Source organism: Canis lupus, chromosome 15 (assembly GCF_048164855.1).
Source record: "Canis lupus baileyi chromosome 15, mCanLup2.hap1, whole genome shotgun sequence".
Taxonomy (NCBI): domain Eukaryota; kingdom Metazoa; phylum Chordata; class Mammalia; order Carnivora; family Canidae; genus Canis; species Canis lupus.
Window position 1 is genome coordinate 31,992,965 of NC_132852.1, and position 23,508 is coordinate 32,016,472.

At 37.2% G+C, this 23,508-nt stretch overlaps 1 long non-coding RNA gene across 2 annotated transcripts in view; it reads left to right on the top strand.

Moving 5' to 3' along the window:
- The first annotated feature begins 2,569 nt into the window (after positions 1-2,569).
- The window catches only part of LOC140604833 (uncharacterized), a 39,943-nt gene continuing 19,004 nt past the window's right edge, over positions 2,570-23,508 (top strand). For both annotated transcript variants that reach the window (XR_012007661.1, XR_012007662.1), the window contains exons 1-4: positions 2,570-2,674; positions 13,733-14,726; positions 16,706-16,790; positions 22,756-22,812. This is a non-coding gene — a long non-coding RNA (uncharacterized lncRNA). The remainder of the gene's footprint in view (positions 2,675-13,732; positions 14,727-16,705; positions 16,791-22,755; positions 22,813-23,508) is intronic.

Consider the following 23,508-nt stretch of genomic DNA (forward strand, 5'->3'; position numbering starts at 1 on the left):
ACAAACATCAGCCCAAAATAGAGCCCTATTTTCTCATGATTTCTTAGCAGGTCTCAATATTCTGGTTGGCTAGGAGGAAATAAAATCTCCATGCTTGATTACTTCAAAGCAATGAGCAAGTCAAAGTCCAGTGAAATGTCTTCAATCAAGGCAAGCACAATCCACAGCAGAAATGATGAGTACTAAGTCCCTGCCTCCTGTTGCTTAGACACTGGCATCTTTTGGTAGCACTTGGTTTTTTTTTTTTTTTTTTTTTTTTTTTTTTTTTTTTTTGGTAGCACTTGGTTTGTGTCTCTACTTTGGTGCATGCTTTTCCTCATATACTCATCATTTTGCAGAAAAGATTGGGCTAACGGTGAGATATTCTGAATCACAAAATCAGCTAGAAAAATTTGGAATTTAGATTTTCTGTTTGTCACTTAAAATTGTTAGCATGCATGAGCCCAATTCTACAAAAAAACTGTTTTGATACATAGATAATATATTATTTATTATGTATATTCCAAAGCAATCTGGAGACAAATGTTCTAAAGGCCTGAAAATAAAAGCTGAGACTTAGATGAGTAGAGTTATTGTTGACTTGTAGGAGACTGAGTTTCGTACTCTGTTTTTTGTTACCTGTGTTCAGGGGAGCCCTTCTACCTACCCTTCAAATTATTTGTCCTCTATAAGCTTCCTTTGTCATCTCTAAAATGAGAGAAATAATCTTCCTGTCTCACAGAGTTGTCATAATGATGAAATGAACTAATTCACAAATGACACTTAACCGTGTACCTACAACACATTAAGGCCTTAGCAAGCATTATCCATGCGATGTGATGATTTCTATTTCACTTTATATTTTACCAAACATTTCCATGTATATGAGCATATGGGATTTTCTTCTTCATTTCACTCCTTTTGTTCCTCATTGCTAAAAGGAAAGGAGTACTTGAAAGATGGCCAGTGATAGCAAGAGCAAGTTTCCATTGCCTTGTAAAATATTCCACTCTTAAGGAGGTAAGTATCAAAGGCAAAAGATGAGAATTTCCAGAGAATATTTTGCTTAAGTGAGGATCCTATGAGCAGTGATGGGAAAGGAAGGCAGTTATCTCAACTGGGCAGCTGGTACACAGAGCTGCCTTTCTGGGAGCCCTTAGGAGGTGAACTTGTCACTGACTGATGAAGACCCAAAAGAAAGGAAGATGATATTTACAGCATTACCTGAGCAGAAGCTGCTCCTAATTGGCTGCTTGTAAGAGTAGAGTCTTTGGGAAATGGAATAATGTAAATACTTCTCAGATATTGAAGACACAAAGGCAGAGTTATATAAGTTTTACATCAATGTTTCAACTGATGGTCAGCTTCATTCTCTGAGGGAGGTAGCATTATTATCCACATTAATAGATGGTAGTTTCTTCATAACTTTTTTGGGGGTCACACTCATTTTTATCATGATAAAAAATAACAGGCAATCTATCCTTAACAGATCATGATACAGTACAGTATTGTTAACTGTGAGCAAAATGATATACAGCAAATCTCTAGAACTTTTTCATCTTGCATTACTGAAACTTTATGCATATGGAACAACAACTTCCCATTTCTCTCTCCCTCAACCCCTTGGCAACCATCATTCTACTATCTGTTTCTAGGAGTTTGACTACTTCAGATACTTCATAAAAATAGAATCACGCAGTATTTATATTTCACTGGCTTATTTCACCTTACATAATGTCCTACAGGTTCTTCTACATAGTTGCATATGGCAGGATTTCTATCTTTTTTAAAGCTGAGAAATATTCTGTTGTATGCATATGCCACATGTTCTTTACCCATTTTTAGGCTCTGATGAAAATTCTGATCTCTTCTTTAGAAAAGTCTTCATGCATGTAAAGTGCGGCATATAATTTTTAGTAGTCCAAATCTCACCTAAGGCCCATTCATAAAACTCCTCTGGGAAGAAAGGAAGGAATGAACATTTCTCCCCCACAATGGATAAGCTACTTGAGCATATGGACTGTCTTTTCCTCATGTCACCATCACAGCTGCCAGAATAGATATGTGAGATGTGGTTTTCAATGGAAAAATAAATGAATGAATGTCAATCCAGGCCAAGTGTTTTGTAAACATTGTCTCAGTTAATCTTCATAACATCCTATAAAGAAGAGATTAGGATCTCTATTTTACAGATGAGGAAACAGGGAAGGATTACGTGCTTTCCCAAGATCACAGAGCTTGTACATCACAAACTCAGAATTTGAACTCAAGTCTGTCTGACTTAAAGCCTGTGTGTTCAGTATGTACTATATTAGTCAGCTCAAGCTGTCATAGCAAAATACCACAGACTGCATAGCTTAAATAACAGACATTAATTTGCCACAGTTCCGGATGCTGGAAAGCCCAAGATCAAGTGCTGGCTGATTTGGTTGCTGGTAAGAGCTCTCTTCCTGGCTTGCTGATGGTTTCTTTCTCCCTGTGTTCACACACGACAGAGGGAGAGAGTTCTGGTGTCTCTTTCTCCACTCATAAGCCTTATCAGGCAAAGGTCCCTCCCTTATGACCTCATTTAACCTTTATTACCTCCTCACAAGCCTTATCTCAAATATAGTCACATTGAGGCTAGGGCTTCAACATATGAATTTTAAGGGAAATAAACATTCTGTCCTTAGGATGCACTATTCTGCATGTAGAGGTAAGTAGTAAGAGAGAAACATCTGAGTTTCTTGTTGTACTAACATATCAAAGGGTGTATATTTTTGATGTCATTCAGTCTCTCAGAGACATTCTTTGGTAATTTTTGCAAGCTTAGATGATTAATTTCCTATCCAAAAAAAAAGGGAAGAAAATTCATGTTAAGTTAGTGGTATGCTCTGGATCTGCCAGATTGGTTTTCTTGCATCCAGTCAGCATGTGGTTTCCTTAGGACGGAGCTCTTCACATGCTACTAATCATATGTCAACATCGATATACCATAAGAGTTTCAATATCTAAGATGATGGGGTAAGTGAATTTTTACATTTCTATTCCCACTGGACTGGCCAGCTCTCACAGGTTGGTGGTGAGATTTTGTGCTCATGGGACTTTAATGTAACTTTTGATTATCCTAAGAAAAAAATGATTCAAAAGCAGTGGATGGAAGCAGCTGGACTCAAACCTTTCATTCAACTCGCCTTCCACCTTCACCCACCCAACTAGGCTTCAGCTGACAGAGGAAGACATTTTTCTCTTCCTCCTTTCAGTTACCAATCTCAGCAGTCATTAACACTTTAAAAGATCCTTTTTGTAAATTCAATGAGCCGCTTTTAATATCCCCAGCGATGGTCTTAAACTGGCTCCTCTTCCCAGGAGAACCTGCTTTTTTACTATGTGCCCGTGGTGATGGTGGTGGAGGGAATCACCACTGCTTTCTTATTTTTTCTAATATAGAACATATAATGCACTTTGTAACTTTTTATTTTTTTATTTTTTAAAGATTTTATTTATTTATTCATGAGAGACACACAAAGAGAGGCAGAGACACAGGCAGAGGGAGAAGCAGGCTCCATGCAGGGAACCTGATGTGAGCCTCAATCCCAGGACTGGGATCACGCCCTGAGCCAAAGGCAGATGCTCAACCACTGAGCCACGCTGGCATCCCTGTAACTTTTTTTATTATTTATTTTGCTAAGTTAATATTACTTGTCTGAGGTTCAAATCGAAAGATATTCCAGGGTTTAAATGATCTTGAAATAACAGGGTTTGAGCAGATTCCCTCCAAGTAAGTCACCTTTATACCACCATAATGTGTTTTTTGTTTGTTTTTCCAGTTTTGTTGACTACTATGGACATAATGACATTGTATAAGTTTAAGGTGTACAACCTAATGATTTGATACATGTATATATCATAAAATGATCACCACAATAAGTTTAGTTAACATCCATCATCTCACACAGTTATTTTCTTCTTGTGATGAGAGCTTTTAATATCTACTATCTTTGCAAATTTTAAAGACACAATTGAGTATTGTGAATCATAAACTCACACATGTACAGTGAACTAATATTTGACAAGGAAGCTAAGAATACTCAATGGAGAAATTCTCAATGGAGAAAAGACAATCTCTTCAATAAATGATGCTGGAAAAATTGGGTATTCACATGCAAAAGAATGAAACTAGATTACTCTCTTACACCATTCACAACAATTAACTTAAAATAGACTAAACACTTAAATGTAAGACCTGAAACCATAAAGCTCCTAGAAGACTATAGGGGAAAGCTCCTTGACAATGCTCTTGGCAATGATTTTGTTATATATATACAACACCTAAAGCACAGGCAATAAAAGCAAAAAAAAAAAAAAAAAAAAACGGTACTGCATGTTTTATTAATAACATGATGATAACTAATATTTATTTATCCTTACTACATGTCAATAATATGCTAAGTACTTGGTATGGCTTATAACATTCGATCTCATAATAGCTCCATGAAGGAGATGCTGGGGAAGTATTCCTATTATGTGGATGAGGAAATTAAATTAAGAGAGTTTAATGGCTTGTTGAGTGACAGTCAAGAAGAGATAGTAAACCAGGATTTGAGCCCAGGGTGGGTCCAAACTCCCATCTTTACTTGTAACCACTACAGATGATGCACTGATCTAACATCTTTCCTGTCACACCTTTCCTCTTCCCTTTATTTACTTCCTTTCCCTACATCTCAGTAGCACTGGTGGTTGTGATTAATTGTGGCATAGGCATTCATTTATTGAACAAGTATTTATGATAGCCCATGAGTGTGTAAAAGCAATTTCAACTGGTAGAAGGGGGAAAAATAGATACATAAAAAATTATTTTCTCAACTCCCAGATTATTTCTTTGTCCATATCCCCTGTGTTAAGTATAATCTCTCCATCTTGCTCTCTCTTATAGAGGCTCTGTCACTTTTTGTACTTAACAACCCCTATTTTACAATATGCAGTGCTATGCACAACAATGTATAAGATGTTTTAAAGACCATCTTGGGTAACTTTCCTGTAATGTTGGAATCTGAAATGTTTTCCCCTAAGCCCACAATTTTCTATATCATCAAGCTGCTAAATTGCCTCTCTGAAAGGCAGGAATTACTCTGCTGATTTGATTTCTTTTGTTTTCTTAAGCAAGTATAAGATATTACCAATTTCTTTTTAATCTACCACTATTGCCATGTCTCGCTCCTCACTTTTAAAACTCGAGACAGTTTTCAACAAAGTACCTGTAGAAATACTAATTTTTAAAGAATGAGGAAAACTTATGTGCTCTAATGTTTTAATTGGTATCCTTAACCCTCTCTGAGAACCTTCTAGCCCAATTTCTAGCAGCAAACAAGCAATCACAGCAGTCTGGAGTCAGGAGTCAGAATTATCTTCTTGCTATGCTTCTATGTCTTCTGTTTGTCAAGCAGTGATTGTAAGGCTGCCTTAAAGGTCTCCCTTAAGAACTAGAGGCAGATGTTTCCTGAAGACTTTTCTATGCGCTAATTAGTCAATATGAGAAGATACAGACCTTTGTGTTACAAAAATTTGTCAGAGAGGTGACACTCCTTCTGGTAAAGACAGAGTCGGACTCTTGTCCTGTGTATATCAGAGTTACTTAAAATTAGAAGGAAGCAAGTAGTTAATGACTAGCTTCTTCCCCTGAACCTGGATCATGACACAATTAAGTCAAGAGAATATCAAGTAGGGATAATTTCTCTCAGTTACAGAACAAGTAAAGTATTATAAGGATTTATGCCACTTCTTTAAATAACTGAATCCAATGATTCAAGAGCTTGAATTTGATTATATACTTGTGACCAGAATTCCATTTTTGTACATACTCTACTGAAAATACAGCATCTCATAAGAGTTTCTGCTTTGGCAAAAAGTTTTTCTATAGAATTTGGTCAGATTTTGAGTGTCTTTTCTCCTTCACCTTAGAGTAGTTTGCTTATTCACTCTCAGAGTTGGCTTATGACTTAGGTGTCTATTGGCTTTGTTATGTGCCATCTGATTTGGGATATTTCAGAACTTCAAGGTAAAGATTTCATCACGGTTTACAGGAGATACATACTAGAGAATGAAACCTACATGCTTCTGTGAATAAGAACAGACTACTTAGAAATTTTAGAAGTTTCTGATTTAAATATATGTTTGCGCACACACACACACAACACAACCTAAATCTGATTTATACAAAAATTCACTCTCACAGAAAAACTTTGGCTTTATTGAAGTCAAAATGGAAAGGCCTAGAACATGCCTTTTAAATAAAATGATTATTTTGATGAAGCATGTTTTAACTGGTTTTTATATACCTGAAATGATTTTCATATTGAGATAAATCAGAACATTTAACTAAGTAACAAATTGAATGTTATTGGTCATAATTTCTTATGCAGAATTTTAGACTTTACATTATATTTACACGGATGCTCATAAGTATGAAAAATAAACAGAGAAGTTAATTTGTCCTTGCCTGAAATTAAGTTTTCTTGTATCATGGTGCAGGGCTGGCTGAACAGAGCCTCGGTGAGTCTGTGTGTGAGGGAGAAAGACTCAGGTGGAGGCTAGGTGCTCACCAGGCCCAGACCTTATGGTTATCATTTCAGCACATCTTCTGGAGCATTGTAGAATCTCTCATCACCCCATAAACTTCTGCCATTCCTGTACCAATTCCCAATCCTGAGCCTTCATCCTGTACTCTCTCCCAATCTTTTAACTCCCGGCTGCTGAACATGAGGAGAAAAGTCATGAAAAAATATTCTCTGTTATGTCCTAATTCATCTTCCCAACTCAATTAGACTGCCTGCACTACCCAGAAGAAACTTTTATTTATCATTTCTTATCTCCTTTAATAGCCCACAGTAGGTGATTCTACATCCCAACCAAGACTACAGAGTCTTTGGATGCCCAGTGTCATCTCCATATCCCTAACTCTCAGGGGTGACCTTTTATTCTTCTTCTTTACATGATTGAGAAATTCTAGCTCATCCAGCCTTAATTCCTAATCTCATTTCTGCTTCATCTGACTATTGCTCCCCATCATCTCAGGGTTGGCCTGAATGTTCCTCTAAGCTCTTTCCCCCCCTCTCCTGGAGAACAAGAACTGTCTCTGTGTTACTGACACAACACTGTTTTGCATCTCTCAAGAACTTCTTTATATTTCTTTTTCTTCAAAGTTTTATTTTGTGACTTTCCATTGGCTTTTTTCTATGTATTTTTCTCTGTGTTTGTCTCCTCATGTATAAAAATAACTAAAACCTAACAAATAAAAAGCACCCTAGTAAGTAATAGCAAGAATTTAAATCAGAATCTTCCCTTGTTCTCTAGGAAATTATAGAAAGAAATAATGGAAAAAAATAAGTGCCCCCAAAAAGATACACACACACTCCATTTAAAAAAGGACAAGAAATTAGAAAGCTGCTCGGGCAGGGGCAGGTTTGTCAGGGAGCTGGCATGGTATTTGGGATCAAGAGTAGTAGTGAACTATGAATGAAATGAAAAGATCTCAGTGCAAGAGTTCCCAGAAAGCACTGGCAAAAATAATTCCTAAAGATAAAGTTTATATCATAAGGTACAAAATCTGCATAGGAATGCTGAGAACAGAGGTGAGGATTATCCAAGAGACTCAGTGCACAGAAATGGCAAGAAAAATGCCAATAGAGGCTGGGACAAGCAGTGTCTGCTGGGAGAAAGCATTTAGTGAAATACCCTGCAATAGATCCCATGAAAACAGCCAATTGCAAGCCCAGAGCTAGTAGCAAAAGCCCTTCTGGACCACATTAACTTCAGAAAAGGGTGGAGGCCTATTCAGAAGTCACAGACAGAAGTACATGGAAGTGTCATACCAAAGTAAACAGTATGTTCCTCCAGCAGCAGAAGACAGATCCTTGAGTTGTGTGGCCATTTTCTTGCTTCACACTTCCTGGTCCCCTCTACCATGGAAATTGCTTGTCTGGAAAAAAATCTAACCTAGTTCACCTTGAGTCATAAAAGAACAGTGGCACAGAATCCATTCAAAGATACTATTAAAAATGTGTAAAGAAGCAGTAAAACTTTCCAACGAGAGAAGGATCTGGTGAAGGCACCAGAAAGATAATTGTCAAGTTGTAGCCAAAGATTTAGCCAAAGATCCCACCATTAAACTGAGTTATGAAGCAATTACAGTAAAAAGGAAGACCACAAAGCAGAAATATAAGAGCGTGTGGGGAATGGCCACACAACACAGACAAGTGAAACAAAAGCTGACAACACTCAGAGAAGGAAGAGACAAAAAAACAAAAGGATTACACAAATGAGGATTATTGGAAAGAAAGCAAGGAGAGCAGTTTTTGTGGCTATCAGTAGCCCTGAGGGGACAGTAGGAACGGTAAAATAAAAGAAATAAAATGGGTGAAATCTCTTAACTCTAAAGACTCTAGAGAAGGGCAGGTAACATATTCACATTTGGAATCCTTAAAATCCAACAACAATAACAATGGAACAAAACAAAGGTTTTAAAATGTAATTCAAGAAACTTTTCTGAAAATAGAGAAACTCAGCCTACATTTTGTTCCAGAAAATACTCATGAGAATAGTCAACTCTATGATGAATGCTAGTAAGGTTACTGAATGTTAGAGATAACGAAAGAATCCTTCAGATATAAAACCAAAAAAAAAAAAAAAAAAAGAAGTCATAAGGAAAAAAAAAACCTCTATATAATTAAGCTAACATCAGATGTTTCTCTCTACCATAATATCCAACACCAAAAGACCAAAGACAGTGAGTGAAGTCGTGCCTAAAAAATATGAAAAGCACATAGATTATGAATCAAAAATTTTATATCTAGCCATGCTATCCTTTAAGCATGTAAGATATAGAAAGCCATATATGATAGCTACAGACAGCTTAAAATGGAAAAATTCTGAGAATACTTTTTCTGTAAGCTTTGCTTGATGAAATGATTTAGGGCTTTTACTCAGTGGAGAAATGATAGCAGAAAATTTAGCAACAGGGTAACAGCATCATATGGAAATACAAGATGGTTTGGTGACATACAAAGAAAACAGCTTACAAAAGGAACAATGGAAGAGTATAGACCTAGAAAAAAGGAAGCACTGAAGCAAAACAGAAGCCTTTATTTTAGGTCTTAGAACTTCAATTCAACAGCACAGATTTGAGTAGCATCCCTAATTATGTCTAGTTGACATAGAAGCTTTTATTAGCAGAGCGCTGGGGTAGCTCAGTCAATTAGATGACGGACTCTTGGTTTCGGCTCAGATCATGATCACAGGGTCCTGGGATCGAACTCTGTATCAGGCTGCAAGCTCAGCACAGAGTCTGCTTGAGATCATCTCTCCCTCTCTCTCTGTTCTTATCCCACAACTCTTTCTAAAATAAATAAGTAAATCATTTTTAAAGGCTTTTATTAACAAATGACAGAAGTACTAAGAAACAGGGCAGCCAGGTGGCTCTGTGCCACCTTCAGCGTAGGGCATGATCCTGGAGTCCCACTTCGGGCTCCCTGCATGGAGCCTGCTTCTCTCTTTGACTGTGTCTCTGCCTCTCTCTATGTGTGTGTCTCTCATGAATAAACAAATAAATTTTTTTAAAAAAGAAGTACTAAGAAACATACACAAGTTGCTTTCCAAAAATTACAATTTACATTTTACCATTTATTGGTTATCTGAGTAGCTTATGACAGTCACTAGGAAAATAGATTTTGCAGTACCCAATTTTTACCAAGAATGTGGGTGTAATGGTCTGTGTTCAGTCATATGCCTTTGCACAGCTCAGAGGTTTAATGTAGTTTTGTTTTCAAAAAGCAGGATAAAGTTTTAGGCCCCCAAAATCGAGTCTGCAATGTTCAAAGAGTTTATAGAGGTTCACAAATCAGAGGGTGCCCATAAAATAAACTTGCTGATACCTCATTGCTAGTAACGGAGATGCAAGAGATAGCATTGAAAGCTGGCAAATCAAAAAACAAGTATAAGCAGGGTTACACATACAGTGGTCACATATAGGGAAAGTACTTTGAAGGAGGAGGAAGTAGAAAAGAGAGAAAAGAAGGTGGATGAAGAATACACAAAGCTATCAACTAATTTTCCAATGCCCACAAAAAAGAAACTAATAGATAGTAGGTATGATTATAGTGGTAATCACCTGGAATGAAAAAAGTTTAAATATCAGAGGATGCGCAATTTTAAAAATGAATAGTATACATAGTGGGGTCTACCCATGAAAAATGAGTTAACTGGAGCCTAACTGACATTGGGGAAGGGAAAAACCCAACTTGAAGTAACTCCAGCCACCTTCCACTACCCAACAGGAGAGAAAAATCTGAGAAACACTTGCATATTTACAATCCAAAAGCACAGGCTAAGAGACCAAGCCCTCGGGCCCCTGTGTTGCTCAGTCAGCTAGGCGTCTGACTCTTGATTTCAGCTCAAGTCATGATCTCAGGGTTGTGAGAGCCCAGCACCAGGTCTGCATTGGACATGAAGCCTGCTTAAGATTCTCTTTCTCCCACTTCCCTCTGCCCCTCCCCTTTCTAAAAAAAAAAACAAAAAACAAAACTGAGCCCTGACCACAGTACTATTGAATGCTTCCATTCCCCCACATCTCACTACTACATCACTAAGAGTCCTCTGATAGCAGTAAACACAATGGATAACATATATTCATATTTGCTTATATGCATAAAGAAAAATTAGGAGAGAGATTCAAGAAAATGATACACATGGTGGCCTATGGAGGCCAACAAACAAAAACCAGAGTAAATGGGGACTCATCTTAACATTACACTTTTCACTTGGTTTGATTTTGGTTTGTGTGTTTTTTTTTCTTTACCAAAATGAATGTATTACCTGTAAAAATTATTTTTATTACTCAAAATTAAACATTCAATATTTAAAAATAAGAGAAATTCCATTCCAGCAGCAAAAATTTCATCAGAAAACTGTCCTTTGATTCCATTGTAGCTTCATACTACCATCTGAGTTCATTTTCATATACACTTAGACTTCTTAAAAGTATAACACATGCTATTGTAATAAAAGCATGAGTAAATTATATTGGCTCTCTTCACTTTCTCACCCTCTTCAAATAAATATTTGCAGTTGACTTCCCAAGGTCACCAATGATCTCATGTGGACAAAGCTATAAAAATGATCATCATTAATATACCTACTTAACAATTTCGTATAATGCTGTTGCTAAGTCAAATGCTGGTGAAGTAAGAATATTAGGGAAGTTTGCCATTTACGGGAAATAAAAAATGACTGACTTTTTGTAGTAAGTGATATTTGTCTCTTTATGTTGCAAGTTTTGATACTTTCAATTTTGCCAAAATAATGTTAGATGGAATGACTTTGATTTTTTGAAATGAGATTTTAGTAAGAATATTACTTTTTGATTCTGTTATTTCAAAAAAGGTTTGTATATATGATTAGGTATGCATTTACACAAGGCTTCACAAAATCTCCACACTCCCATACCAGGGCACCAACTTACGCATTGCAATCCAACCACACAGTTCTACATCACATAGTGTCCACTCATAGACTCTCCTTAAACACGCATTCCAGGACCTCTTCCTAGATCATCCCCACCAACACCCCCACAAGTTCTGATAATATTTGTTATTGAAGCAATAAGTTCACCGATAGGCACTTGCTTCCTCTAGTTAAAGCCAGCTTCAGGGACGCCTGGGTGGCTCAGTGGTTGAGTGTCTGCCTTTGACTCAGAGTAGGATCTCAGTTCGGGGATCAAGTCCCACATCTGGTTCCCTGTGAGAAGCCTGCATCTCCCTCCGCCTATGTCTCTGCCTCTCTCTTCACATCTCTCAGAAACAAATAAATAAAATCTAAAAAAAAAAAAAAAGAGCCAGCTCCATTTTCCAGACATGATGTGAAGAAAAAAGAATCTGAAATAGCATTTTTGTCTGAAGTAATAAGGAATCACTAATTTTCCTGACACAGTTGGAAGAAAATGTGTTTTAATATATATATATATATATATATATATATATATATATATATATATATATATCTCCTGCAAAATGGCCTTTGTTTTCCTCTTGGTGCTAAAGCTTACTTCATTATGCTAATTCTAGAGGGCCAGTAAAAGAAAACTGACTTAAATTGAAGAGTAATCCATAGTGAAATTGACTAATCTGGTTTCACTTATTACTGACTCTGTTAAATGCAAAAGTACTATACTAAATTGAAAATAACAAAAGAGCAAATGGTGTTTCCAAATTGCTAATACTTTGGAAAGCCAACATCTTCCTGCATGAGGTATGTGTGTAGCATAAGGGACATGTGTCCTAATGGGGATTTTGCAGCTTGTTCTTATAAAAACCTGTATGAAACTCTATCAGAATTCAAGAGTAATCTTTAACTCAGACAAGTCAAGGGAGCATTTTTATCTGGCAAAACCAGGCACAAACAAAGAAGAGCACGTAAGTGGCAATTAAGAATTTCATTAGGAAAAGCCATAAAACAATATAAATGTTGACTATACTATGTAAAGGACTTCAGTTGTAACAGATACCTCACATCTGTACATTCCCTTCTCTCATCACACTGCAGCCTCTGGCGCAACAGGTTGTCTTTTTTTTTTTTTTTTTTTTTAATTTTATTTGTTTATTCATGAGAGACACAGAGAGAGAGAGAGGCAGAAACACAGGCAGAGGGAGAAGCAGGCTCCATGCAGGAAGCCGGACGTGGGACTCGATACCGGGTCACCAGGATCACGCCCTGGGCTGAAGGCGGCGCTAAATCGCTGAGCCACCGGGGCTGCCCAACAGGTTGTCTTCTTCTTCTTTTATTATTTATTTATTTATTTATTTATTTATTTATTTATTTATTTATTATAGTCACACAGAGAGAGAGAGAGAGGCAGAGGGAGAAGCAGGCTCCATGCACTGGGAGCCCGACGTGGGATTCGATCCTGGGTTTCCAGGATCGCGCCCTGGGCCAAAGGCAGGTGCTAAACCTCTGCGCCACCCAGGGATCCCCAACAGGTTGTCTTCTTAAGTACTGTTTCAATTATAATTAAAACAGTATTCTCAAAAATAGAGAAAAGTATGTACAGTTTGCTATTCATCCATCAAAGGGAGGAAGGGAATACAAATGTGTTTGTGTGTGTGTGTAAATACGTACGTGGGTGTGTACATACCACATGAAATCTATATATATATATAATATATATAAAAATATAAATATATATATTTGCTTACATTGTTATGTACACCTATAAGGGGGTAGGTGAGAGAATAAGGTAAAGGAAACAACAATTCAAGCTAAACTTCTTTGACAGTGGCTTGTTTTATAAATTAGAATTTGAAATTATGTACATCCATTATATAATTATAAAATAAAATTTAAATTTAAAAATGATCCTAGAAATAAAAAATAAAACAAAATAAATAATAACTGTGTAATTCGATTTCTGGCATAGCCATTTCAGAGAGGAAATATTTCAAGGGACTCTAAAACACAATAATTTGGCTGCATGTCCATAGTGGGATAGATCCCAAGGGAAACAAATTGCAAAAGAAAAAATGTAGCTGTTTTCAGTAATCATATCATTGATGGTAATGTTGTATTACTGTTATGAGGCTATTGTGTGTATAATGTGAGATAAAGCAAATGAGTAATTACATTGGTGTTATTGAGAACTATCATTTGAGGCATGGGATAAGTCTTGATTTTTAATTGGAAATATCAGTATAAATTCAAAATGTATTTTTAAATGTATATTTTCTAGCTCTGTCCCCTAGGAAGGCCTAGAAGCAATGAATAATACCCCTGATGCCCAGTCATGGTCCTGATATGTTATCACCAACTGAGAAGAACGAGAAGTCTTTGAAGGCATAGCTGTTACCAGGAAGAAAAATGTGACTTGGATAATTTTCAAAATAATCAAGGAGAAGATACCTGGGAAAGTGTTAGGTGTATGGAAGAAACAGGATGAGCATTTCTCGACCAAAAAGCAAGGCAGCTATCTGAGAAGACTACACTGTGGCAAAAGAACTTAGAAGCCAACTTAAACCGGTCCTTGCTAGTCAAAATGAGACATTTTGAACATCAATAAAGGTAATGACCAAAGTAGCTTGAAAAATATTAAACTATTTAAATCCATGAGTTCATAATGATATCTATGAAGTCAATCATCACCTTTGGAAAATATTAAGCCTCACGATTTTGAAAATTCATAAATGGAAGAAAATAACCATTCAACCCTTAACAGCTATACCTTAGGGCAATCAAAGAGTTGATGAAGACAGATTTCTCTATATAGAAGTATTTATAGTAAGGATTGAGGAAGGAATGATGGAATATTACCCTTCTGTAACGTCAAATGAATTAATTCATCTAGTGATTAGTGATTAGTGATTTTCAATAGCTACTACTATCATAACAACAGAGAAAACTGGAAATTAGTTACCTCCTATGGGAAGAACACAGCACTACCTGAAGGAGTCTGGAAAAAAACTCTAACTTGAATATGATGACTACTCATGTACATGAGATATAGAGAATGCAGGATGTTAGCATTATGCATATGACCTCCACAACACAGCCTGCAACAAATTCTACAGGAAAAATGATGGATTCTATATCAACAAGAACAACAACAACAAAAAAAAATGCAAGAAAAAAAAGAGAAATGGAGAAGACACTTAAGGGGCATGTTAATCACAGTGCATGGATCTTGTTTGGATCCTAGTTCAATAAACAAAGAGTAGAATTTGTGACAGGTGAGTACTGTATCTGAGGCTGACTTCACCACAGTAGTTCTCGGGCCTGCCAGACTCTTTATGGGTCTCTCTGAGAACATTCTCTGGCCTCAGAAACAGGCCAGATGTCCCAGGACATAACTCTCAACCAGTGAGATGTGACAGAGGATAAATACGCAGCCTCCATGCCCTTCTGTGGGACAATATTGACATGTGCCCCACACTGTGTCTCCAAGGGTCTTCAACGGGATTGGATCCTACTTTCCCACAACAGCACTTCTCCATTAGCACGCTCTTTATTCATTCCCTTGCCCACTTCCTCCCACTTGGAAAGGCTTCCTGGTATCACCTCCAAAGATAGTTTATAATGGCATCCAAATCTTTGTCTCAGGGTTCCCTAATTTGGGGGAACTTGGACTAAGACACTGGGAATTTCATAATCATAACTTTATTTTTCTGTAGTGTGATTATAGGGTCAATGTCTTATTTTAAAGAGATACTTTTAGGGGCACCTGGGTGGCTCAGTGGTTGAGCATCTGCCTTCGGCTCAGGTCATGATTCTGGGGTCCTGAGGTTGAGTCCCACATCAGGCTCCTGGCAGGGAGCCTGCTTCTCCTTCTGCCTATGTGTCTGCTGCGCTCTCAATGTCTCACATGAATAAATAAAATCTTTAAAAAAATTAAAGGGGTACTTTTAGAGATACTTTCTAAAACCTTTATAGATAAAATTATATGATGTCTGGATTTGTTTCAAATTTATGAGTCACTGGCAAAGTAGGTAGAGTTATAGACATATAAGATTGCCTGTGATTTGATAATTGGGAAAGTCACATGGTGGGTGTATGGAGGTTTGTTATACTGCTATCACTACTTTTAAAGATGCTTAATATTTTCTATAATAAAAAGTTTTATCAAATTAAATCCACACTAATGGCACCTCTGGAAGGATTCAAAGAAAATAGAAAAATCGGTTGCCTCTAATAGGGGTCACCAGGGGACAGGAAAATATTGTGGAAGGGAGATTTTTCACCACACAATTTTTTTTACATCTTTTAAAGTTTGGCTATGTGACAGTATTACATTTTCCAAAAAAAAAAAAATTTCTATAATAATAAAACTGCAGAATTTAGAAGAGAAAGTAAAAGGCAGTGTGACTGATCCACTTTCTTGCCTAAAACCCTTCATTGGTATAAATGAAAATTCTTTGACATGTCCTAAAAGTCCCTGCAGGATAGTCCACGTCCACCTCTCAAGTTTTAGCTCTTTATAACTTAGCTCAATATACTTCAAACAGGGCACCTGGCTGGCTCAGTTGGTAGAACATACAACTCTTGATCTCAGGATTGGGAGTTTGAGCGCCATGTTGGGTGTAGAGATTATTTAAAAATAAAATCTTTAAATATATATATATATATATATTTAAAATATTTAAAATTTTATATAAAAATAGAAGTCTTTAAATATAAACATATTTTATATATAAAATATTTATATTAAATATATATATATTCCAAACATTTTTTTTTATTTTTGTCAATCTCTTTCTCTCCTTAAAGACTTTACACAAGCAATTCCTTCTTCCTTTTGGTGGGCATTTCCTAATTCTAGACTATGTCCTCATTTCATATACACTCACAGTATCTATGCCCCGATGATCATAATTGTGATTTCATTATTTTTATATTATATAATAATATATACAACACCTATGATTTTAGTCCACAAACTCAGCTCTGTAAGAAATATTTCATTATATGTTTCTTTCTGTTATCTCCTTCTCCCATTAAGACTCATCTTTACAAACACATGTAGACTACTGTGGTCCCTTTGAAAACTCAACTTAGCATTTATTGGATGGAAAGGGATGGATGGAAGGATGATGGATAGATGGATGGATTGAAGAGCAAATAAGTAAATGAATGGATGCAGCTTTTGAATTTTGGCCATTAGTTTTGTTGCCCAAAGGTTTGAGTTAACATGTGGCTGATCTTTGTATTTCAGTGTTTATAAAACTAAATGAAAGCCTTGGTTGTACACTATGAATAAGGAGAAAAGGAGGATACTTGATTGAAGTGGATACCTCTAAGTAAGTTGAGACCACTCCACCCCCATGTGTCAGAGTAAGCATCACTCTCTTTCTCTCTCTCTAAACACTTTGATACTGCCCGCAGTGCAGAAGGGACTCTGTCTCCTCCACTACAACTTGGGAATGTTAAAATCCCTTTGCAACATTATTACAGGTATCAATAAGTATTAATATATGTCAACCTGCATTGTAAATGTCAAGGCTTTTAAAACCGAAGTTAGTCTGTACCTTAAATGATATCAAAGTTAAACATGGAAGCCATTCTTGGGCAGGAAAATTTGTTACAAGAGGAAAAATGCAGATATGGAATGCACCTGGAGGAGAAGAAGACCATGTTGACTATGGCTTTCCAGTAGAATTCAGTTGGCAAATTAGTTCTTATTGTTCATTCCATCTGGTCTTTTAAGGATCATTGTGTCCATTGGGAATGTAGCCTTCTCTGAATTCAAGATGAGATCCTCACTGAAGCACCCTTTTACTTCATGTGTTTAACGCATTTATTCTGTAACTAAGTCAACATCATTTCATATTGTTGGGAAAGAGGGGCATCCCGACAGCTTATTTTCATTATTCCAGCTTTCAGAAGGAATCACGACATGCCTACGAGGGAGAGACCGTGCTTGTAACCTGGAGGGAGGCAATTTAGGAACACAAAGTAGGTACCTACAGGCTTCAGACCTGTGTATTTTATGATCATACACATCCACACTGCTGAGATGCATCATTTCTTTTTTCGAATTGTCCTGCAAGATTAGGCCCACCTCACCAGACAGGGATAATTAAGAGAAGAAAAACTGCAGGCCCTCACCCACAGTATCCCACAGCAAAACATTCAGGGAACAGACACACCATGTGAGTTGGCATTTTTTAGGGTAGTCTCCATTCTCGATTGCCTCTCTCTCCACAGGGCAACCATGCAAGCAACATGAATGGTGAGGGGACACCTACAGATCTTGGACTCCAGACAGCCCAGATATGATTGCTAGCAATTTTACAGGAATTGCCTAGAAATGCCTGCTGCCCAGAACCTGGGATTCTTGGGATGTTGCTGTGCCTCTCCTTCCTATAGGAAAGATCCCATGAATCTCAAAGGAAGCTGACCTTGGTTGCAGCTCCTCTAGTTGGAGAAAGACTTCCCTATGCCAACCCTCCCACTAGCTCCTTGTCCAGACCACCTGGAGGAAGTTCAGGTTCATTTTTAAACAGTCTTGCTTCTTACACAACACAAAGCAGCACTAACATCTGTTCAAATTCACTGTGAGTTAGCAGGGGCATGCAGCACACAAAACCAAAAGTGAGCCTACCAATACTGCTAATCAACTAAAAAATACAAACTGACTGAAAAATATAATTAAACAAGCAGACATTTTTCTGGGCTTTCCTCCCTGTGGAGTCAGTTAAAGGGCTAACTTAAAAACTCTCTAGTCATTCTCATGCTTCTATAAACCCAAGACCAACTCTTCTCAACAGATGGTCATGAAATAACCCCTCATATCTTTATAGAAAAGAGGAACAGTGTGCTCAGAAATGAAGAAAGATCTTGAAATAAAGAGCACAAATTGGAGCAGTAAAGAGAAACTATTTGCTGCCCCCAGGAGGGTATGCCCTCCCTTCAGATAGCAGAAGTTTCATAAGCTACAGACTGATCAGATGAAAGTGAGAGCAGAGAAGCAAGCAAGTGATGTGAAATGACATAAATGTTTCATCACCAACTTGAAGCAGACCTTGTCAGGACTTGCAGAGTAAGATGAGCAAAGTAAGGGCGTGTTGTGCACTTGAAGCCGGACACTCTTTCTTCCATTGGTGTTGCAAAAAGAACAGCTCTTGGTCATGTAGGAGTTTTAGGCAAAAATGTTAAGCTTCTACAGAAGCAAAATTCTCACAAAAATCACAGAAACGGCATGCCCATTGTGGACATTGTCTCTATTACTGTTTAAACAACTATCGAAAACAACTAAGTCTTTTGGTTTCGACGCAAAATCATTGTGGTAGATTCTTGATGGTACAAGATATAATATATGCTCATGAAAACTATTTTCTTTTCATAGGCACTTAATCTTATCTTTCTTTTTTAAATATTTTATTTATTTATTCATGAGAAACACACAAAGAGAGAGAGAGAGAGGCAGAGACACAGGCAGAGGGAGAAGCATGTTCCACGCAGGGAGCCAGACCCAGAACTCGATCCGGGGTCTCCAGGATCACGCCCTGGGCTGAAGGCGGCGCTAAACCGCCTTCAGCCCAGGGGCACCCCGGGCTGCCTTAATCTTATCTTTCTTTTATCAGCATAGCAGGTGCAAATTTATCCTCATATACTAAACTGTATTTTAAGTTAATTAAAAGAAACACTTTCTGAAGAGAGTGACTGTGTTGATTCCTCTTTCAGCTAGTTGTAATGACTCACAGAATCATCCTGTCTCCTTTCCTAGGCAATAACCCATATCCCTGACTCAGCTACAAAATCAGTTGAGTCATCAAGTTGATCTATAATTGCTGCAACAAGTTCTCATTCATCTTGGAATGTTTCTTTGGAATACCCAATGCCAGACTCTTTGGTTATGGTATCGCTAATGTTTTGTCTCTTGTAGTCATCTCTTTTTACTTATTTATTCAAATGAGGATCTTGACTTATGCTTCAAACAGCTTCTGAAAATTAAACTTCAAGTTACCAATCCTTAAATCTTCCAGTTTAATCTTCTGCTAAGATTCTTAAGTGTTAGGGTATCAAGTATGTGTGGTTTGACCCCTCCCCTTTTATTTGATTGTTCAGGAGACACAAATAGTGTGAGATTGATGTTTAAATATTAAGTGTTGGGCAACCCCGGTGGCACAGCGGTTTAGCGCCACCTGCAGCCCAGGACGTGATCCTGGAGACCAGGGATCAAGTCCCACATCGGGCTCCTTGCATGGAGCCTGCTTCTCCCTCTGCCTGTGTCTCTGCCTCTCTCTCTCTCTCTGTGTTTCTCATAAATAAATAAATAAATAAATAAATAAATAAATAAATAAATAAATAAATAAATATTAAGTGTTGTGGGGCACCTGCATAGCTCAGTCAGTTGAGCATCCAACTCTGGATTTTGGCTCAGGTCATGATCTCAGGGTCCTGGGATCAAGCCTTGCGTTAGGCTCCAAGCTCAGCATGAAGTCTCCTTGAGGATTCTCTCTCTCTCCCTTTTCCTCTACCCCCTCCCCTGCTGTCTCTCTCTCTCTCTCTCTCAAATAAATAAATCTAATATATATATATGTGTGTGTGTGTGTGTGTGTGTGTGTGTTGCACAATGTCCATTGTCTTTGAATTCCGTCCAACTCCCTCACACAATGGAATAACCATGGTAGCTGCCATTGTATCTAGGGTTTTGCAACATGACACCATCTGGACATATGGGAGAGATTTTCCCATGGAACAACCTGAATCTAAAGCATTAACAAGGAGATGTTAACAGAATTCAAACAAGGCCCAGCCACTCCCACATCACTAAAACACAAGGTGAAGAAAATCTCCACAATAACCAAGATCTTTTTAGCAGCAATACTACCATTCAACTCAGTTCCGCTCTCCACTGCGCATGGATTATTTATCATTTCGACAAGTTTTGCACCAGCAATTGTGACTATTCACTAGAGAGTCATGCACACTCATGAATTATTTTGGCAGAGCTTTTTCTCATGTCTTATTTGGATCATGATAACAGGACTGTGAAGGGACATATACCCAAAATATCAGTTGGTACCAAGGCAGAAAGACAGTGCTAAATGATGGTTTGGCTCGGTGTGGACATTTTTATAGCTCTTATTACTCTAGGTCCTAACTCAAGAAATTACTCCAATAAGGCAAAAGCTTGCCCTTTCCTTTGTGTCTAAAATGTGAGAGGAGGGCAGCCCCGATGGCTCAGCGGTTTAGCACCGCCTTTGGCCCAGGGCCTGATCCTGGAGACCCGGGATTGAGCCCCAGGTAGGGCTCCCTGCATGGAGCCTGCTTCTCCCTCTGCCTGTGCCTCTGCCTCTGTGTGTGTGTGTGTGTGTGTGTGTGTGTCTCATGAATAAATAAATAAAATCTTTAAAAAATAATAAAAATAAAAATAAAAATAAAAAATCAAATGTGAGGAGAGAAGAGTCTAGATATACTTTTCTTCTCTCTCTCATATACATAAGAATATATATATATAAGAATAGATGGGATTTTTATATCTCAGGTATATACATGTACATTCATTATACATATATATGTGCTTATATATTATTGTATATATATACACTTGTGCTATATATAATGACTTTCTTATAGCCAATTAGTAGACTTGCATTTTTATTGAATTGCACGATTCTGTAACTGAGCACCTTGGAATGCTTTGCATCATTTAATTACATGCTGGTAATTAAATAACTACATTCAGGGAGAAAAAACACCACCTAGCAGATGTCGTATACTCAAGGAATGTCATATTTGTTCTACAGATAAAAACAATTGTATTAGTTTAGAATAGATAGATGTTAGTGTGGTTTTTTCCCATGCCATGTTTGTGTTTTTCCTCAAACTATATGCTGAGAGTATTTTTCTATTTCGATACTAAAAGCCTCTTCCAAGGTGTCAGTAAAGAATTGCCTATTTTCCTGTAGCTTGGTAAGTGAAGATCTGAAATGAGCAGGTCATTTTCACAACCAACACCAAACCACCCTTCCACCTCTTGTTTTGTGATTTGCAGTTCACACTTCTCAAGTAACAGAATCCTCTTACACGAATACTTATGCATAATACAATTCATTTAATTTATTTTTACCAGGTGGCTTTGCTTTGACTTGTTTCATAGTACTTGAAATTCTGCTTTGTTTACATTTCTCTTTCTGAGTACATTTTGTTTGTGTCATGGTTATCACAAGAACCTCTAGATGATAGGGACACTGCCTTCCTTGTGTTAAAAAAAAATAAAAACCAATCGGTTAATTTGTCAAACCTGCTTTTCTGTAATGTAGCAAAAGCAACATTGACTGTGGCCAAGTTAATGTTGCAATGCACAGTGTGTTCATTCTCTGACAGAATACTTAAGCAATATACAATAGAGCTTTAAATCATAAGGTAATAATCATGTTGTCCTGGCATGAACAATAAGAACACATAAGTTGTTCATTTTTGAAATAACATTAAGCAAAACATAATTGTATTAGATACTGCTTTAGGTGAGGTGCCTGGGTAGCTCAGTCAGTTGGGCATCCAACTCTTGATTTTAGCTGGGGTCATAATCTCAAGGTCATGAAATCAATCAAGCCCCACATGGAGCCTTAGAGCCATTTGTTGGGCTCCGCACTGGGTGTGGACCCTGCTTGTGATTCTCTCTCTCCCTCCACCTTCCCACCACCCCCCTGACCCCACCTGGCTCTTGTGCTTTCTATATCTCTAAAAAAAATAAAAAGACAGAAAGAAAAGGTACTACTTTGGTACAAACCTAACTATATTTTGTTTTAATGATATAATTGAAGCAGGCATATTTTTATAGGGAATGATAAAACTGTAAAAAAGGAATCCCATCTCCACTTATAAATTCAGATATAAATTTGGAAAACAGTCTACCCGAATGTTTTATCACAAAGGACTCAACATATATTTTAGATTAGCTATTGAAAGAAATCTTCAAAAAGAGAATAGTAGTTCTGACAATCAAATGTATTTGGATGACATTTGGGCTATCTTCAAAATCACTTTATATGTACATTATTTCATCATGTCATAATACCAGAACATTTTGATGACTCAAACAACAGTAAAATAAAGAAGCCTGTGAATTAAAGGATTTGCCAATATGTTTTTATATTTTCCAAAATGGCCAGTATAGTGGATGATTCTATTGACCAGACTTCATTATGTAGCTGAAAGACTAGGATGAAGAATGGCAATTTCTAATGTTATGGTAATATGTCAGAGGTACCTCTCAGGGTCCTTCCTGACCTTCAGTACTCTGCCTTCCTACAGAATGAAGGTCACTCATCAAAACTCCATCATCTGCATACCACAATCTTGCAGCAACAGGTAGGATTATTTATTTAGATATTCCTATTATCCCTTGTAGTAAGTAAGCATTCTTGTCTGTCAGTTTAATATAGGCTTACAAAGCAGCCAAATCATTTCATGTCAAATCACTGAGAATAAGTTCTTGAACCCACAAAGGAGATACAAGATTTCGATTTGCAATGACAGAAATAAAGTGCAGGTGATCCTTATAGCCATGCTTTAAATTGAATGCCAACTTCTTTCTGTCCAATATAGCCAATTGTTTTTGTCATATGCTAGTTAGTAAGCAGTTAATGGAAATACTTAAAAAATAATGTGGTTTTTACAAACGTAAGATTTTAGTTTATATATCCTCCATTCATTTGTTCTAAAATTGAGTGTCAATATTCAGAAATGCCTATTTTTTGACATAATCATTATCAAAATCATCATCATCATAGGGTGCCTGGGTGACAGTCAGTTGGGTGTCCAACTCTTGGTTTCGGCTCAGGTCATGATTGAGCCCTGTGTTGGGCTCCATACTCATTGGGGAATCTACTTGAGATTCTCTCTCTCTTCCTCCCCATCAACCTCCACCCTCATACTTCCACTTTCTATCTCTCTCTAAAGTAAGTAAATAAATCTTTTAAAAAAAATCATCACATTTGTACAGACAATAGAACCATCTCATGATTTCATAGACAAAGAGAAGACATACTTGCGAAGAAGTAACTC